Source organism: Diabrotica undecimpunctata, chromosome 8, assembly GCF_040954645.1.
Source record: "Diabrotica undecimpunctata isolate CICGRU chromosome 8, icDiaUnde3, whole genome shotgun sequence".
Lineage (NCBI taxonomy): Eukaryota > Metazoa > Arthropoda > Insecta > Coleoptera > Chrysomelidae > Diabrotica > Diabrotica undecimpunctata.
The window spans coordinates 10,553,772-10,574,439 of NC_092810.1; the positions used below are offsets into that span (position 1 = coordinate 10,553,772).

Consider the following 20,668-nt stretch of genomic DNA (forward strand, 5'->3'; position numbering starts at 1 on the left):
CTTTGTGCATTCTGTTCTTCAGTGTCTTATGTACCACCAAAGTTCATTTTCCAAGGGAAATAATGACTGAAGAACTCCGAACAAATGGCCCAGTAGATGCTGTCTATAAATGTTCAGATAATGGCTGGATAAACGAAGCGTTATTTACGGAGTGGCTAAAATATTTTCAACATTATGTAAACCCATCCAAAGAAGATCCTGTACCCTTGATTCTAGACAATCATTCCAGCCATATCATCATCATCATCAGCTGGAGTTACAGCACTTCGTGAGCCTGCCTCAAAATATCCTTCCCTGTCGAGTGTCGGTCTTCTCCATCACCTTACTCCAATCTCTCTTAAATAGTCCTGCACATCAGCACATCGTTCAGATATCTGAGTTGAGGTCGCCCCCTTCTTTTTCTTCTTTCGACCGGCCTATTTAGCATGGTTATTTTAGCATGATCAATCATTTTAGCCTGCTTTACCAGGTCAGATTTGTGATGATGATGTCAAATGATTGATTCTGCTAAGTAAGTGTATATCTAACCTTCATATTTCATAAAATCGTTTTTATTTTATATTAGTACATATTACAAAAAAACTGAGGAGTATTTAAAACTGAGGGAGTATTTAAAACTGAGGAGATTAACACCTTTTCGATAAAATCAACTCGTATCTCGTGTGTGGACGTCTATTTTAAATTAAGTCAAGACCATTGTGCGGCGCAGCCACCAAGTAGTAGAATGGAGTTTTTCAAACTGTTGTCAAGATGAGAGCGAAGATGAGGAAGGTTATTGTCACATGGTTGGAGAGGTAGGTACCCAATCTATTTGGCTGTCTGGTTGTCTGTGCAATTTCTCTGAAATGGACCGGACGTAGACGGACGTCGGCCAACCTCGACCATTTGAGGGATTATTAGCAGGCCTGTATTGTTTCGTTTGGAGCATGGTACAATAACTTAAATATAATAAAGTCGCTTTTATGTATCATGGTTTGGAGATTACAATCTCTTGTTTTGTTAACTGTGTGTGGATAAACAACTTCATGTATAGACGATACGAAACCCTTATAAACAATTACGGTTTTTTTTCCAAATATACTACCAAAACGCAAGTTCTGAGCCGGTCAATTCTAGTAATTAAAAAATATGTACAGATAATTTACTGATTAATATAATATAACTACTCAAAATTATGGCAGTTAATGAGTTATTAAAGTGTGTCAAATTTCAAACAGAATAACCAAATAGTTTATAAATTATTCAGTTTGTTCATCCCGGAGAGCGATTATTTAAACCGCTGTACTTGCCCAAACAGTCACTCTCGAGATATTTTGTAAATTTTTTCAACCTTCATTTTTGCAGGTATATTAAAAAAACTTCAATATTTTAATAAATTTCTGATTAAAAAACAGTTTGAACAAGGGCTGACTTTTTAGCTTCAAAACATTTATAATACCTTTGATATTTTTTATGTCACATGGTTGTAAGTAGGCTCAATGAAAAGCTGGTGAAAAAACACACTTTCCAAAAAACACAACCTTCTATGACCAATAACAAGAAACAAGATGAGATATTCCAGCGGACAGTTCACTCCTCCACTTTTCCGTGTAGGTATTTTAGGAGTAGGTAATATAAACAATGGAAATATCGTTTTAAGAAATAAAATGCTCTCTTGTTTCCTATTGCCACATTTTATGCCACAAGCGTGTGACATAAAAAAATTGTTAAATTGGCAATTATTATCTGAAAGACATAAACCACACCGATTTGTTCGTAAGTAGTGACAGTTTTTCGTATTGTGAACGTGAACATTAGACTGCTTTATTAAATGGACCCGTTTTCTGTGAATTTTAGTTAGAACTTGAAATATCAACAAAGTAGGAAGCGGCATAATTTTGATTGTCAAAGAAAGGTCGGCAGTGTTCTAGATAACTAATCCCTGTTAAAATCCTGATAGCTTTCTTTTGCATTCTAAAAATTTGAAGTGCATTTATTGAATTGCCCCATATCATTAATCCATAGTTTAGGTGAGAGTAGAATAAAGAAAAATATGTCATTTTTAATGTTTCAAAGTTGACAACCCTTGCATTATCTATAGTTATTCCCAATAGTTTAACAGTCTCTTTGTTATCTGGATCATTATGTAAATTACTTGCAGATATAACCAAATCTTGCGTTTTATCGGAGTTAAGTTTTAGTTTGTTTGCAGCAAACCATGTGCTAGATATAGTAGAAACTTCCTCATAAGACATTTTTAAATCATCATTATTCTTCCTGATATACCGTGTTAACAAACAAATGTACTATTACGAATTAATAGTAATTAAATTAACACGAACTATTCCTTCGATAACTCTGGCGAGATAAATGAACTTTTACTCATAGGTGCAAATAATTATCCAAATTTAAATGGTTGCAATAAACAATCAAAGACAATTTATAGGTTTAGGTAAAACTAGGTAAAAACTTACCGCTGGGTCTAATTACCATGGTTTGCACTACGAAACAACGAACAAAACCAATTCAATATGCGTGCATGGGTTCACTTGCCGGGTTACGTCTTTTCCTCTTAACGACTGGTGCTCTTATGTTTTAACGGGACGCATTCCACGAGCCCGATGCCGGTACTTATAGGGATCGTAGGAATACAGGGAGGACAAATGTTTTGATTAGTTGACACAACCATATTTGAATTTAAACATACCGTATGTAGTATAATCTGTGAATTGTATGGATTTGCACGGAGATATGAATTTAGGCAAATCGTTGACATAAATATTAAACAAAAGAATTCCTAAGACCGAACCTTGTAGGACTCCATGTTTTACGGATAGAAAATTGGAGAGATGACCTTTAGACACTATCGCCTGATGTCTACCACATAGATAAGAAGTTATAAGCTTAAGAGGGGTACCTCTGATTCCATAGAAATTTAATTTGTGGAGCAAAATATCGCGTGAAACGCAGTCAATAGCCTTCGACAAGTCGCAAAGAGAAATTGCTAGAAACTGCTCAATAACCTCGCTCACAACATTAAATACCGCGTTCGTAGTAGAACGAGCACTTCTGAATCCGTATTGTGAGTTGCTAAAGTAATTATTTGACTCAAACTAGGAATAAAATTGTTGTTTGATAACCTTTTCAATTACTTTCCCAAAAGTAGAAACAATTCTTATGGGTCTGTAATTGTCAGTTTTTGCGGAATCACCTTTTTTATAGATAGGTAGTACTTTTGAATATTTTAGTACTTCGGGAAATACTCCAGTTAATTGAATTAAATTAATAAGATTAGTGAAAGGTGTTAAAACTATTTAGCAAGTTTCTTTTTTCGTGAGCGTCCCTACAATTAGAATTAGTATGAGACTTTATTATTTGAGAGATCTCTTCTTCCGCAATGGGACAATTGAAGAGGACATCGACATTCATAGTGGGAAGAGATGGAATTATATTCTCTGCAATTGTGGTAAAAAATTGATTTATTTCGTCTGGAGGTAGATCAGGTTGTACCGAACTGGATTTTGTTTTGTTTCTTTCGAAATTTACTATTTCCAGCAGTCTCTAGGTTTATTATTGGAATTAGTAATAAAATCACAATAAGCTGACTTTTTAGCAATTTGTAATTGCCGATTATATTCAAATTTTTGGTGTTTATATACTTTGAACAAATCGGGATCCTTAGTGGCATCTGCAATGTGTTTAATAAGAGAAGGATCAGATCTGTAAGACCTTAATTCACTATTAAACCATTGCACGGGTGGTTTTTTTAGCAGTTTGCCGTACTTTTTTTAGTGGAAAATGCTTTAATTTTAAGTTGTTATAATTTTCGGTAAGAAAGACTGTCAAAAGTCAAAAGAAAAAGTCCATCTTTGTACTAGCTAGCGCACGTTTAAGCTTCTGTAAACCAGAAGAAGTAATAAACCGTTGAAATGTTTGATTAGTGTCAACAACTTTATGCTTAGAGTCAATAAATAAAAATTGAGCTCGATGGTCAGAATAACAAGGTTGAAAAACGACGACTTTGTAGATATTTTCAGAAAAAATTGTCATAATGTTGCCGATGCAAATACTGGACTAGGATGTGATTCTAATATAATCTTTTATAGTTACTTTTAGACCAAAAGATGTTAATAGATTTTGAATATCAAAAGAGGGTCAGATTCAGTTTTAAAATTTATATTAAAATCACAAAGTATGATCAGTTTGTCTGCTTTACTAAGCAAGGACGTTATGACATTCTCAAAATTTACCAAAAACAAGTCAAAGTAACGCTTACCCGATCTGTATACAATTAAAATATTGGTTTTTATTAAAGGTACATAAATTGCACAAAACTCTGAACTTTGCTCAACATTATATTCATTTAGATTAAGAGAAGAATACGTGATAATTTATTTTACATAATATGCAACTCTACCTTGTTTCTTTTTTACCCTACAAAAGAAATTAGCTAATGAAAAGCCTAATAATTAGGCTAAGAAAAAGATGCTAATAATTAATTTTAAATTTTCTTTACTTTGCCAGTGCTTTTTGCAGGAAACCTAAAATTTGACCATAGCTCCGAAGACATCTTTTGATTTTTTTTATTTGGTCGGACGATAATACCCATTTCGATTGTTGAGCAGTGTATCTCATATGAAGGGTAAGGGGAAAAAACAAACGATGTCCATTTTATAAGAATTTCAGGTAATCAACTCATTGTGTTGACAATATCCGGTCCCAAACACGTGCTAAATTGTATGGGAATAATACCAACGGTGTCCAAATAAGAAAGCATTAGAAAATACCCATACTGGTATAAAACAAACGTTGTCCGCGCGGTACTGGTAAACAACCGACGTAGTCCAACTAGTTGCATAGCAACGACAGTTAACAGGGCGTGACAATTTTACGTCATGTTTTGTTCTTTTCGTCTTTCGCGGCAGTTTATGTCAAGATGAGTTCGAGTGAAGAATATTTGTGTGACGATCTGTTAAAAAAAAACCAAGAAACGACAGAAAATTGGTCGAACTGCAGATGTAATGAAAAAGTTAAGATTGCAGGCTCACGAGTTAGGAGATGATTGTAAGTGTAAAAGACTGAAGTGTTTTGAAAACACTACTGCTCAAGAGAGGCAAAACATACTTAACGGATTCAATCAACTAGGATCAATTGATGCTCAAAACTGTTATTTAGCTGGATTGATTGCTGTATTGCCAGTTGTAAGACGAAGGTCACGACAAGTCGATGGAGAACAACACCATGATGCTACCTACCGCTACAGAGTACGAGTGAAGAGAGAAAACATAGAAGAAATATCTGTCTGCAGTAGTGCTTTTACTGCAATGCATGTGTTGTGAATTTATTAATTGTTAAGTCTTTAATTTATAATGTCTTGTTCTTATCTTAATTCATTAAAAAGCACAATGACTGATATTTATTTATTTTCACTAAACATACATAATTTATTAAAAAGCGAACGTAACATTTTATCGCGAGCGCGTCGTCCGAATTAACTGTGTCTTCCAAATAAAGTTCCGTTATTATATACCAGTGCCGTTATCTCGAATCGTCTAAAACCTTCGATGGCGAAACGGTAAAAGCAAACTGGATTTCCCTCGCATCGCTTCTGGAAGGTCGCTCAGGTAAATCGAGGCCTCTCGTAAACTCTACAACATATTAGATTAAAAACATGTTTTAAAGGTTAAAACTATGACTCATATTTTTACGTAACATTGCCCCCCTCTCAAAAGATGGTTCCTCCTGGAACCTTGTTGGGACTAGAACTGGAACGGTATGCTGGTATCGGCAACTGGACCCACTTTTACAACTTCCAGTTGTATAAAAATGACAAGGGACGGTTTTCTCTCCGCTCCAGTAACTATGCGGATTGCAACAGACTAACACCTGGACTTCGGTGTCTTTAAAGATCTCCTCCACCATATTTCGGATAACCCTCCAATCTAATTGGCGGCACTCCAACTTTGGCATGGCTAACTTTTGCACGTCGGACTCTAGTACGTGCCCTCTCAATTGAAGTAAGGCTTCCCATACATCTCGGTAGGTAGGTTGGTCACGGGCAGTGTCTTTTGTTACCAGGTAGAAAAGGTAACGTGATGCATCTTGGAGTTTCAAGGTTTTACCGGGAGCTGGCACTTGGCATTGAAGTTCTGCAACTCGACCAAACTTCCTTCGAAAGACGGATGCCAACCCTGGTGCGTCTTTGATACTGGCCGGGATGGTAAGGGCCAGCGAGTAGTCATCGGGGAGCTCGAGTAGATCTTGCTTTTCTTCAGTGGTAACACCATGTCTCGCTTTACCGGTACCTCCATAGGCACCCATGAATTCCTCAAACGTGAGGTCAAACACATCTTGGACTTGGTTTACTTCCACTTCTTCATCTACGTCGTGGTCACCTTCGAAAGATGCCAACCGGTTATGGTGTACTATCATCGGCTTTCCCCTCGGAATCTTGCTTATTCGGTAGATGACATCGTTGATCTTCTCCATGATGAGGTATGGACCTTCCCAAAACTGCTGCAATTTGGGAGAACAACCTTTTCGCTTCTTGGGATTATACAGCCATACTTTGTCGTTCTTCTTAAAGCAACCCTTTTCGGCTTGTGTATCGTACCGTTTCTTCATTCGGTCGCTAGCGATCTGAAGGTGGGAACGGACCAACTCATGTACATCGTCCATTCTTCTTCGTAATTCGATCACATAATCTTCACCTGCTACATCTTCTCCAGGTCGACACCCAAATTCTAGATCACAAGGTAGTCGCATTTCGCGTCCGAATAGGACTCTGGCTGGTGTCTGGCCCGTTGATTCGTTAACAGCAGATCTGTAGGCCATTGTGAAGAACGGAAGGTATTGGTCCCAGTCTCGCTGATGATCGGACACCATCTTTGTCAAATACTTGCCAACTGTCCTATTCATTCGTTCTACCATACCATCCGATTGCGGATGATACGCGGTAGTTCTTGTTTTCTTCATGCCTAGTCTATCACATATTCCTTGGAATAGATCACTTTCGAAGTTCCTGCCTTGGTCACTATGGATCTCCAAAGGCACTCCAAATCGGCTGATATATTCTTGGATCAACTTATCTGCAACGGTGGCGGCCTTCTGGTCTGGAAGTGCGTAAATCTCGACCCACTTAGTGAAGTAATCCATTACTACCAACATGTACTTGCCCCCATTTTCACTTTCTGGAAATGGCCCTGCAATGTCCAAAGCTATTCTTTCAAACGGGCTTCCAACATTATATTGTCTCATAGGAGCTCTCCTTTTCCGGTGAGGCCCGTTACTCGTAGCACAAATAGTACATTTCTTACACCAGTCTTTTACGTCGTCGGAACTGTTCATCCAATAAAACCGTTCCCGAATTCGCTGAAGGGTTTTCCTTACACCAAAATGCCCTCCCGATGGACTGTCGTGTAACTGACGAAGTACTTCGGCTATTCTGCTCTTTGGGATCACCAACTGTCTTCTCTTCTCTGAACCGTCATCATTTTCCAGGACTCGTTTAAGCAAGCCATCTTCGATGATAAATGAGTCCCACTGGGCCCAATACGTCTTAACTACTGAGCATAGGTTTGATATTTCCTGCCAAGGTGGTCGACGGTTTTCCTCTTTCCATTTTCGGATTTTCTGTATAACTGGATCTCTCTCTTGTTCTTCCCTTATCTTAGTAGGCGTCCAGTCGTCGTTGACAATCGTCGTTCTTAGCACTGCTGCTTCCTTGGATTCCGTTTTGTTGCAGTGGGGACACTCTGCTGGGCATGGCCGTCTGGAAAGAGAATCAGCGTTTCTGTGGCTAACTCCGGCTCGGTGCTCAATCTTAAAATCGTATTCTTGGAGTCGTTCGATCCACCTGGCTATCTGACCCTCTGGATTCTTAAACTGCATCAACCACTTAAGGGCGGCATGGTCGGTTCGGATTAAAAACTTCCTTCCATAGAGGTATTGATAGAAGTGCTCTACTGATTTCACTACTGCCAGAAGTTCTCTTCTCGTGACGCAATAATTCCGCTCAGGTTTTGAAAGAACTTTACTAAAATATCCGAGGACTCGTTCCTGTCCTCCTTGAATCTGAGACAGCACTCCTCCAATTCCCACATTACTTGCATCTGTATCTAAGATGAACTCTCCTTCTGGCAGTGGATACCCTAAAATTGGTGCTGTTATTAAATGCTTTTTCAAGGTCTCAAAGGCATTTTGGCAGTCTGTATCCCAGCGGTAATCTCTTGCTTCCTCCGTAAGTCGCGTTAATGGCTTAGCGATATCTGCAAACTTCTTAATAAACCTCCGGTAGTAAGTACATAGTCCAAGAAAACTTCTCACTTGATGTTTGTCAGTTGGTTTTGGCCATTCCTTAATGGAATCGATTTTTCCCTTATCCACGGCCACTCCTTCTTTACTGACTATATGACCCAGATAATTGACTTTACCTTGAAATAGCTGGCACTTCTTGGGGTTTAGCATCAATTGGGCAGCTTTAAGTCGATTAAAAACGTTTTCTAAATTCCTCAAATGATCTTCGAATGTCTCCCCCAAGACGATTATGTCATCTAAATAAACCAGGCATGTTTTCCAAGATAACCCTCTCAACACATTTTCCATAAGCCTCTCAAATGTCGCAGGAGCATTACAAAGACCAAATGGCATAACGTTGAATTGCCACAATCCAGATCCTGTGGTGAAGGCTGTCTTTTCTTTATCGACTGGGTCCATTTCTACCTGCCAGTATCCAGACTTCAAATCTAAAGTAGAAAACAATTTACTTCCAGCCAATGTGTCCAATGTGTCATCGATCCGAGGCAGAGGATAACTATCTTTCTTGGTAACGTTGTTCAGCAAACGGTAATCCACACAGAACCTCGTCGTTCCGTCTTTCTTCTTAACCAGGACCACCGGAGAGACCCATGGACTCGTAGAAGGTTCTATCACCCCGTCTTTCTTCATTTCCTGAACAATCGTTTCAGCTTCCTCTCTCTTCGCCTGTGGTAATCGTCGAGCTGTTTGACGAATTGGCTTAGCATTACCAGTATCAATTTTATGCTTAACAACGGTAGTTCTTCCCGTCTTTCCTCCTTTCGGTACGAAAATATCACGATACTGCCGAAGAAATTCCCTTAATTTCCTTTTCTCCATCTGATTTAGAGACTGTCCTGCAACTGCAACCATTTGGTCGAATTTGTCGTTGGAATTATCAGATGTTGTCGCCTGACGAATTATGGATGTCACAGGTACACAAGTTCCTACTTTTGTCTCTTTCTTTATGGTCACTGGGTAGTCGTTGACATTGATAAGTCTCACAGGAATTTCTTTAGCCGAAGTCACCAATTCCTTTCCAATTATGATTCCACGGCCAACCTCATCGTCGTGGTTCCAAGGCTCCATCATAACAGGTCTCCCTTCGTCTACAATTCCCTGTAGTCGCGCTACTATGATCGTTTCGCTTCTTGCAGGCACGACTGTATCTTCTGTAATGGCTGCTTGCACAGTGTTGTCATTATGTGGATGGAGAAATACCTCCTCGTTGCCAACTTTGATTACCTTATTCTTAAAATCCAATTGGAATCCATGCATATTCATTACGTCCATTCCTAATATAACATCCTCTTCGATGTCAGCAACTATAACAGTATGGACGAACTTTTCTGCTCCAATTCCCAATTGTACCTGGATTTCTCCATGAATGTTGGCATTTTCACCTGTAGCGGTCCGAAGTCGCAACCTCGTTGGTAACAGTTTCTTTCGGCTGTTTATAACTGTCGGGCGTATGATGGTTCTGGTCGCTCCGGTATCCACCAACAACGTATGCTTTTTACCATTTATGTCTCCATCTACATATACACTATCTTCACGACATTTCAAAGAAGCTATTAGTATAAGAGGGTCTTTGGAAGAGTTCCGGGTCGAAGCTGCCCCCCTAAGGTTGACTCGTTCTGGTTTTCCTGATGGTGAGTTTCTTGATTTTATGGTCTTCTTTTTCTTGCATGTCATGCTTTTCATCAAATTAAAGAGCTGGTCAAGTTTATCTTCGTCTCCTTCCTCTTTTACAGTCCTAACTTTACTGTACCCGCCAGAGGCCTGCGTAGCTGACTCGTATTCGAGGGCGGCGGATAGGACATCAACCAGCGTCTTGTGACGAGCTAATCGCAGTGTTCTCTGCATTTCATGATCACGAAGACCATCAATAAACGTTTGAACGGCCAATTTTTCCATCATGTCTTCGGGAGCTGTTGGATAAGCATATCGTACTAATCTGGCAATATCTACCTCATATTCTTGAAGAGCTTCATCTTTCTTCTGTCTACGATTTTTAAGCTGTGACTGATATACATGCTCCAAATGTTCGTGGCCATATCGCATATTTAACCTCTTCTTCAGTTGTTCGAAATCATCGGTCTCCTCTACGGCTATGGTCTGAAGCACATCTAAGGCATCTCCTCGAAGAGCGATAGTCAGGTTTACAGCCTTTTCTTTTTCAGACCATCCATTTGCTCTTGCGGCTGATTCGAACTGTTTCATGTAGTTGTTCCATGATGATTTTCCGTCGAAAGTTGGGACTTTAACATGAATAGAACCTCCACTTCCTTCAAATTTCGGCCGTGTCTCCAACTTAAATTTCGTCTCGTCTTCTTTTATCTCCACTGTAATCGGATTGTTACCTCTCTCTGCTGTCCCTGTTTCTTCCATCTTCCTTTCCATCTCTTTAATCTTTTCTTCGAAGGCCAACTTATCGGCAGCAACTTGGTTTTTTAGCGAAGACACTCTATCGTCAAGAGCAGATATTTCAGAAGTGACTTTAGAGATGTTAGCAGAAACTTTGCTTTCCAGAGAAGAAATCTCGTTAGAAACTTTGCTTTCTAAAGAAGCGATGTCGCCGGATACTTTGTTCTCCAATGATGCGATGTCGCCGGAAACTTTGGCTACATCAGAAGACACTTTCGAAATATCGTCGGAAACTTTGTTCTCTAATGATGCGATGTCGCCGGAAACTTTCGAAATCGACGAGAGGACAGCATCATGTTTGTCTTCAAATATATAAGTCTCTGGATCTAGTCCTTCTTCTAGCAAAGCGTTCTTTAGTCGTTGGACTAACTCAGCCTTTTTTCCGGTAGAAGCTAATTCTCTGTCTTCAAGATGTCTTCTTAAATTAGTCACTGTCAGCTCATAAATCGTAGCCATTTTCACAATTTATTTTATATTCACTTGTATTATTATTATAAGTCTAATTTATGTTCGATCTCACTCTGACACCATTTGTTGTGAATTTATTAATTGTTAAGTCTTTAATTTATAATGTCTTGTTCTTATCTTAATTCATTAAAAAGCACAATGACTGATATTTATTTATTTTCACTAAACATACATAATTTATTAAAAAGCGAACGTAACATTTTATCGCGAGCGCGTCGTCCGAATTAACTGTGTCTTCCAAATAAAGTTCCGTTATTATATACCAGTGCCGTTATCTCGAATCGTCTAAAACCTTCGATGGCGAAACGGTAAAAGCAAACTGGATTTCCCTCGCATCGCTTCTGGAAGGTCGCTCAGGTAAATCGAGGCCTCTCGTAAACTCTACAACATATTAGATTAAAAACATGTTTTAAAGGTTAAAACTATGACTCATATTTTTACGTAACACATGGTATTACTAGATCTAAGTTGGTTCATATTCAAGCATCTCTGAAAACATCCGGACTTGCTCCTGTCGACAAAAGAGGAAAGCATTCTTCGAAACATCGTCAGTTAACTTCTGATTTAAGTAACCAAATTCAGCAACATATTGCTTCATTTCGGGGCAGGTTAAGTCATTATAGCATTCAGGACTCGAAAAAAGTGTATTTAAGTGAAGAGTTAAATATTATGAAAATGTTTCAAATGTTTAAAGAAAAGTATCCTATTGCATCTGTTTCATATGACACGTACCGAAATATCTTTAATAACAAATTCAACATTTCATTTGGATACCCAAGGGCAGATACCTGTAGCAAGTGTGATGAGTTTAATGCAAAAATCAAGACTTTTCATTCTGTTGACGATGCAGCACAGATAAAAGCTCTATCTACTGAAAATAACTTGCACAAAAGACGTGCCCAAGTTTTCTATGATAGAAAACGAGCTGCCCGAATAAAAGCTAGGAGAACTTTTGAATATGAATCAATCGTCATGGACTACCAGAAAAACATTTCGCTACCCAACATCAGCACTAACGATGTTTATTATAGGAGACAACTTTCTATGTTTTCTTTCAACATTCATGTGCCGTCTTCAGGAAAATCCTGTTTTTTTACATATCCTGAATATGTGTCAAGGAAAGGATCCGACGAGGTATCATCGTTTCTCTTCTATTTCATTTTTAATGAACTACCAACAGAAGTCCGTCATCTTCACATTTTCTGCGACTCAGCTGGTGGACAAAATAAAAATTTCACAGTTGTTCGGCTACTTCATTACATTGTCCATGACATAAAGCGTCTAGATACTATTCAAGTTACATTCCCCATTAGAGGACATTCGTATCTAGAATGTGATAAAAACATGGGCTTGATAAATTTGAAGACTAAGATGGAACTACCCGTAGATTGGATATATGTGTTAAAAGATACAAGAAAAAAGCCGGAACCGTTCAAAGTTATAGACGTGGACCAGACATTAACGAAACAGTGGACTACATTTCTCCAAGAAAAATTTATTCGTAAGTGTCCAATAGCTCTGCAACAAGTAAGAGAACTTCGATTGGTGAAAGACAAACGCGGATTGGTTTTTTACCGAACCACTTTTTATGCCACCCATAATGGCATTTGGGAAAGCAAGCAAATAACAGGTAGATCAATAAAATCTGTTGTTCCAAGAAAAATGAAAGATGGCGAATTTGAGCTACCAAGTCAAGCATACCATAGACCATTACCGATTTCCCAGGCTAAGTACAACGATTTACAAGTTTTAAAACGATTTTGTCTTCAAAATGCTCAAGAATTTTACGAAACATTGCTATACAAATGAAAAATCTCTGTGTAGGCTTATGTAGAAAGTGGACAACGTTGGTTTTTAACAAGTTATTTGTGACGTTAACGTGCTTTTTTATTTTTTCAACAAAATCTAATAATGTTAAGTTCGTATTCTTTTGTTTAGATATTAATAATATAGTAATAAACTACTTAAAAATATTTGTATGCAGTTTTATTTATTTCTAAGATCATAACCAGCAGATTAGTCACGTTGATTAACTTTTCTCTGTAAGTTACTTTTGTGACATCGTTTGTTTTTTCCCCTTACCCTTCATATATTGTTAAATGTCATCACTCTTTGCTTATAGGTATCTTCTATACCTAAAGAAAGTCTGTCATTAATATAAGTTTGCTCCTAAGATTCCGAAAAAAAAATAATCCTTTATTTATTGTAATTTCATCAGCAATTCCTTCTGTTTTAAATATATTCGAAGACCGTAGAGAAACATACCCGTACATGTCATATTATATATTGAAATTGTCCCTACACATAAGTCCGGAAACATAATATCTATTATGTAAGAACAAAATCAAAATATTTCGCAAAATTCCCTTCGCGTGTGTGGCCAGCCATACGGAACTTTGCATAAGAAATTACGGCATAGGCTTCGGCACCCGTACCCGGCAATAGGATGGCATGGCCAAGCAGACTCGACGAGAGATACCAGTTCCAGTACACAAATACAAAACACGAAAGTGCTGTCAGTTTAACGAAACCGGTAACGTGGTGAGGACGAAACGTGGTAACCTACTCCGGCAATCCTACCAACGACGGACGTGTTCCGATAACATCGTATTACGCGGAGTATGTGTGCTAAAAAACTGTCATAAGGTCAAGGAAATCGTACGACCATAAAGTCTCGACAAGATTATTTGTTACTTGAACGAACTTTGTTAATAAATTGCCTTGATCATTTTTCGATTATTCTATTTGTATGTTAGTTTGCCGGTACTGCGAGTTTTTGACAACCAGTTTTGACTATTGATTGGATTTTTTTCTGCAAATTTGTTAAAAAAAGTAAGATATTAAAGTATTCAAATGATTATTAGATCCTAGCATAGACCAAATACCAATTTTTATTTTATTTTACTAATAAAATTTTCTAATAACTTAGCTAACGAAATAAAGATTTTATCTATATATTTTAAAAACCTTAATGTCTCGATTTATAAGCAAAATGTATTTTTAATGGAGAAGTGATACAAGATCGCTTTTTTTTAACAGTCTTAGTTTCATAATATTGTTCTGAAGCTATTTTCTTGTGGCATTTTAAATTAATTACTATTAAAATGGGAATAAGCCACAATTAAAGGTTAAAATACGTTTATTGACGTTTCAAATCGACTTCGGAAATCGTTCTCAAAATACAAACATTATTAAATTAAACAAATTTTGTTTTTTGTTACTTAGTGAAAAATTCTTCTAATAATTTAATTTTCTCTGACTCATCTATATTGACAATTCAGACATACCTTATACATTTTAAAGTAGACGACTTTAAAATGATATTGCCAATATTGTTGAGTTGCGTTCCTGGGACGACTTTACTTATAAGATAGTTCATTCGATTACATGAAATCAACTTTAACTTGAGAATATCCGTCAGAAAATATCATAACATGTAATTCGTCTTTAAAAAGACAAACACATGCCATGATGACAGTAAAATTCTCCTGTTAGTGATTCCATAGTGAATTATGAGGGAAAAACCAGGAAAAAAACCTCATAATACTATCCCGACATGGTAAGTATTTGATCGTGCATTTAGTTTACCTTCAATAAACACCAAATTCCGATTTTATATGTTTGTTATTTAAAAAACATAAATAATGTATTCTCTATATGTTACTGACTTACCAATACTGGTATTTTCCTTTTAATAACTTCCTCTTTCAATATGGGTAACCAGATCCTACTACATTCTGCCGAGGAATTCGCGACACAATTGGTCTCATTTAGCATAATTAGAGCCGCTTCTTTGATTTTTCTCTTTTTACCATCCGTTTCTTTTAGGACTATATTTGAATCATTCCATTGAACCCTATGTTCATTATCCCATGCGTGTTTACAGATTTGAGATCTATCAAATTCTCTATTTTTAATATAGGATTGATGTTCACGTATTCTAACATTTAATGGTCTTGATGTTTCACCTAAATAAAACTGATCGCATTCACAAGGTATTTTATATATGCAATTCTTTGTCCTTTCTTGTTCATTGTTAGGTTTGGTTTTGGACAAAATAGATCTCAACGTGTTTGTTGTTTTGAATGTTGTTGAAATGTTGAATTTATTTCCTATCCTTTTAAGCTTTTCAGATAATCCTTTTATGTATGGTATTGTTATTTTCCTCGTATTATTCCTTGCATATGCTGTAGGATCTCGTTCTAAGTTGTTTTGTTCTATTCGATCGATTGTTGAAAATTCCTTATTTATAAACGATAAAGGATAATCATGTTTTGATAAAACAGATGTTAAAAAATGTTTTTCCTCCTTGTAGTGAACTATCAAAATTTTTATTAAATATTTTAAAACCAATTGCAAATAAAAATGGCACATTTATAAAAAATACACAACATTTTTTAAATAAATTATCAAATATTGAATTTAATTCAAATAATACTTTAGTAAGTTTTGACATAAATAGTTTATTTACGAATGTGCCATTAGATAAGACTTTAAACACAGTCAAGACAAAATTAGAAAGTGATGATACATTGGCAACTAGAACAAGACTAAATATATCAGCTATAATGGAGTTAATAACATTATGTACTGATAATACATACTTTCAACTAAATAATGAATTCTATAAACAAAGTTTTGGACTAGCAATGGGCTCTAGTTTATCTCCATTATTAGCCGATAAATTTATGGAAGATTTTGAAACAAATATTATTTCTAAACAAAATTTAAAACCCTCAGTATGGTGGAGATATGTAGATGATGTATTCTCAAAATGGCCTCATGGATCAGAGTTGTTGGACACATTCCTAAATGATATAAACGATAAAGAAGAGACAATAACATTTACCATGGAAAAGGAATATAATAACACATTACCTTTTCTGGATGTTTTAATCTCTAAGAACGATACTGGATACGAAACTCAGGTGTATAGAAAACCAACACACACCAACAGATATTTAAATTTCAAATCAAATCACAATATTAATATTAAAAAGGGAATTATTAAATCCTTATACGATAGAGCCAAAATTACTTGTTCTAACGAAAATTCGTTCTTGGAGGAAAAACATTTGTTAACATCTGTTTTATTAAAAAATGATTATCTTTTATAAATAAGGAATTTTCAACAATCGATCGAATAGAACAAAACAACTTAGAACGAGATCCTACAGCCTATGCAAGGAATAATACGAGGAAAATAACAATACCATACATAAAAGGATTATCTGAAAAGCTTAAAAGGATATGATAATGAACATAGGGTTCAATGGAATGATTCAAATATAGTCCTAAAAGAAACGGATGGTAAAAAGAGAAAAATCAAAGAAGTGGCTCTAATTATGCTAAATGAGACCAATTGTGTCGCGAATTCCTCGGCAGAATGTAGTAGGATCTGGTTACCCATATTGAAAGAGGAAGTTATTAAAAGGAAAATACCAGTATTGGTAAGTCAGTAACATATAGAGAATACATCATTTATGTTTTTTAAATAACAGACATATAAAATCGGAATTTGGTGTTTATTGAAGGTAAACTAAATGCACGATCAAATACTTACCATGTCGGGATAGTATTATGAGGTTTTTTCCTGGTTTTTCCCTCATAATTTACTATGGAATCACTAACAGGAGAATTTTACTGTCATCATGACATGTGTTTGTCTTTTTAAAGACGAATTACATGTTATGATATTTTCTGACGGATATTCTCAAGTTAAAGTGGATTTCATGTAATCGAATGAACTATCTTATAAGTAAAGTCGTCCCAGGAACGCAACTCAACAATATTGGCAATATCATTTTAAAGTCGTCTACTTTAAAATGTATAAGGTATGTCTGAATTGTCAATATAGATGAGTCAGATAAAATTAAATTATTAGAAGAATTTTTCACTAAGTAACAAAAAACAAAATTTGTTTAATTTACCAATGTTTGTATTTTGAGAACGATTTCCGAAGTGGATTTGAAACGTCAATAAACGTATTTTAACCTTTAATTGTGGCTTATTCCCATTTAAATAGTAATTGTCTTAGTTTCAAAAGATAATAATTTTAAGATTATTATTTAGATTATTTGGAAAGATACTTAATGTTTTCTTAGCCAACAGTTCTTTACGAATCTGTACTGTTGTTCCCTAATGTTAGTATATACAGTACATTCAACTTACACCTCTAAACGATTAACACCTTAAGCGTCATTTGCATCCTATTAGATACAAATGACTTTGATCATTTTTGGCCACCTGTATCCAGACGGATACAAATGAATATGTTCACTTTAGGCTAGATGAATTCAAAAGAATACAAGGTTTTGTATTTAATAGTCTAGGCGGGATCTGTTTTGGATTGGACATTTTCCATAGGAAGCTATTTTTTTGCTGGAATCCCTTCAGGATGTGCCCAATATCGATAATCACGATATGCGCCAGTCGCAAACCCTGTGCTAAATTTTTTATTTAACGAAATCTGAAAACAATTGAAAATTTCTCATTTTTTTGCTAATATTTTCGTTTATAATTCGGAAAATATTGATCCTAGAGAAAAAATTATAAGAAGTTAAAAGTTTCGTTATTCAATTTTACACAATATTTCGTTAGCTAGAAATTGAAAATTTAATGTTTATTGTTGAAAAAATAGCAATAATTGGAAAAAAAAGTACAAAAAATGAAGTTAATCCTTTAAATGTTTTCGAATTTCTAAACTTGACTTACGAGCTCCATATTCCGCCTAGAAAAACCTTTTAATATGTTTAAAACGTGTGCTAAATTTTGTTAAGATCGGTCAAGTAGGTATTGCATAATAATTTTGCAACCCAGCCTACTGGAAAAAAATCGCAAATTTTCAAATTTATAGTAAGCCCTAAATAAGGCCCTCAGATAGTTGCAAATTTTTCTACACATAAAAGAAGGCTCAAACTTTCAAACGCTTTTCGTAAAATTCAAATCGGTTCACTAGGAGAGCCTAGAAATTTTTTTAAAGTCTTAAACATTTTTTATATATATTAGGCTTATAAACAAATTGAATAACCTTACGAGCTTTAAACATATCAATTTCAAAATTTATACACTTAAAGAACATTAAAAGACGCTTCTTCTTCTTCTTCAAAAAAATACATTCGGCTTACTGGTTGCCGAGATATTGAAGGTCAAAGTTGGCATATATTTGCCGTGTAACTATAAGTGATAGAGAGCTCGTTTCTAAACAAATACCCTCGTCTTGTCAAGTACTTTTTATATGAAAAGTTATACGTAATGCGCTTTATGGCATCATCCATAAAAAAGACAAATAAAAAACCGTTTTCGCGTAAAATGTCGCTCGGAATGCATGAGAGGTGGTGATGGGTGATTCACTCGAAATGTGAATCGGTGAGTTCAAAATCATAGCGCGCGCTAAAAATTGCATTATCTCGGCTTCTTGTTAACCAATTTTGCTCTTTTTTTTTGAATCGATGTCTCGGACGACCAGGATTTCAAATATCATATTTTCAAGTACCATTTTTAATTGCAAAATTGGGAAATTTGCAATAAACAATTGTATGTTAAACAAGTAATTGCATTTTTTCTTCGTGCATTTTTTTTGAGCTTGCAATTTATACATTGAAGTAAATTGTTACTTTTAGTAAACAAATATGTATTTATAAATTGTTCATAATTAATTTAAATTGTTAAAACAAAGAAGAACGAAAAAAAAAATTTTTTTATCATAAATAAACTTTATTTTGACTCAATCTTCAATAATTTTTTTTAAAGTCTTTTTCTTTTTTTGGAAAGACAAGAATCTTCAGGTCTGACCTTGACCTTCAATATCTCGGCAACCAGTAAGCCGAATGTATCGTTTTTTTAAGAAGCGTCTTTTAATGTTCTTTAAGTGTATAAATTTTGAATTTGTAATGTTTGAAGCTCGTAAAGTTATTCAATTTGTTTATAAGCCTAAAAATGTTTACAATTTTAAAAAAATTTTTAGGCTCTCCTAGTAAAACGATTTGAATTTTACAAAAAGCGTTTGAAAGTTTGAGCCTTCCTCTATATGTAAAAAATTTGCAACTATTTGAGAGCCTTATTTATTGCTTACTAGAAATTTGAAAATTTGCGATTTTTTTTCAGTAGGCTGGATTGCAAAATTATTATGCAAAAACCTATCCGACCGATCTTAACAAAATTTAGCACACGTTTTAAACATATTAAAAGGTTTTTCTAGGCGGAATATGGAGCTTGTAAGTCAAGTTTAGAAAGTCGAAAACATTTAAAGGATTAACTTCATTTTTTTGTACTTGTTTTTCCAATTATTGCTATTTTTTCAACAATAAACATAAAATTTTCAATTTCTAGCTAACGAAATATTGTGTAAAATTTAATAATGAAACTTTTAACTTTTTATAATTTTTTCTCTAGGATCAATATTTTCCGAATTATAAACGAAAATATTAGCAAAAAAATGAGAAATTTTCAATTGTTTTCAGATTTTGTTAAATAAAAAATGTAGCACAGGGTTTGCGACTGGCGCATATCGTGATTATCGATATTGGGCACATCCTGAAGGGATTCCAACAAAAAAATAGCTTCCTATGGAAAATGTCCATTATGGTCTGAATTTCTACAAATCCCGTCTAGTCTATAATTGAATGGGGGACTTATAAAGCATAGCCGGTTGGTTCAAAATTTGTTTTTGGCCAACGATTTTTTTTACAAGGTAATAATTAAACATATTTTGTTATAATAAAATATAATTGATTTAAATAAAAAATAACATATTTATTTTTAGTAGCTATTAATAAAAACTCGGTATATAATACCAAATTTTTTATTGTCTCAAATTTGTGGCGAGTTTGCGAAGATTTGGCTTGGGCATATTTTCAATCATGGATGTATGTTAGCCTTTCGTAGCAAGCCATACATCTTCTTTTTTTATTATCATCCACTAAAATATGATTTTCGTTGATGTTATTAGGCGGAGAAGGTCTTGTAAAATTTTCGTCCAAAAGCTGAGTGACAATTTGTTCTTTCAATTTGGTGATGGACATTTTGTTCTTCATTACCATCTGATGTACACAATACGCATTTATTGGCGTAGTTCCTGTTAGTAATTCTACTGATAATTTTCCATACCATTTGATCCCTTTTCGTGAACTAGAAATATGCCTTCAGAAAGATCGATAAAGGCTTTACGTTTATTGTACTCTAAAATTATTATCGGTTTTTCTATTTCCTCGCCAGGTCTTCTTACAGGAGCCATTGCATTGCTGTGTTTTGTTGAAATCACCAAGACATCTTTTTTGTCATTCCATTTTAAAACAGTACAACCTGTGTTGCTTTGTAAACTTGTGGACTGATACTCCTCTAACTTTGCTTTCACAACTTCAGAAGGATTATTTTTTCTGTTTGAACGTAAGGTCTCCTTTTTATAGTTTATAATGCTGAATCCAAATCGATACAAGTGGCCAACATCGTCAATTTATGAAAATGAGCCACTTGTATCCATTTCGATACAATAATGTTT

At 35.3% G+C, this 20,668-nt stretch overlaps 1 protein-coding gene across 2 annotated transcripts in view; it reads left to right on the top strand.

Moving 5' to 3' along the window:
• The first annotated feature begins 13,644 nt into the window (after positions 1-13,644).
• The window catches only part of Chsy (Chondroitin sulfate synthase), a 141,891-nt gene continuing 134,867 nt past the window's right edge, over positions 13,645-20,668 (top strand). Inside the window, exon 1 of one of the 2 annotated variants that reach the window (XM_072539663.1) lies at positions 13,645-14,001. The gene's annotated coding sequence lies outside the window, so the exon portion shown is untranslated. The remainder of the gene's footprint in view (positions 14,002-20,668) is intronic. The other variant, XM_072539664.1, reaches the window with a different exon arrangement.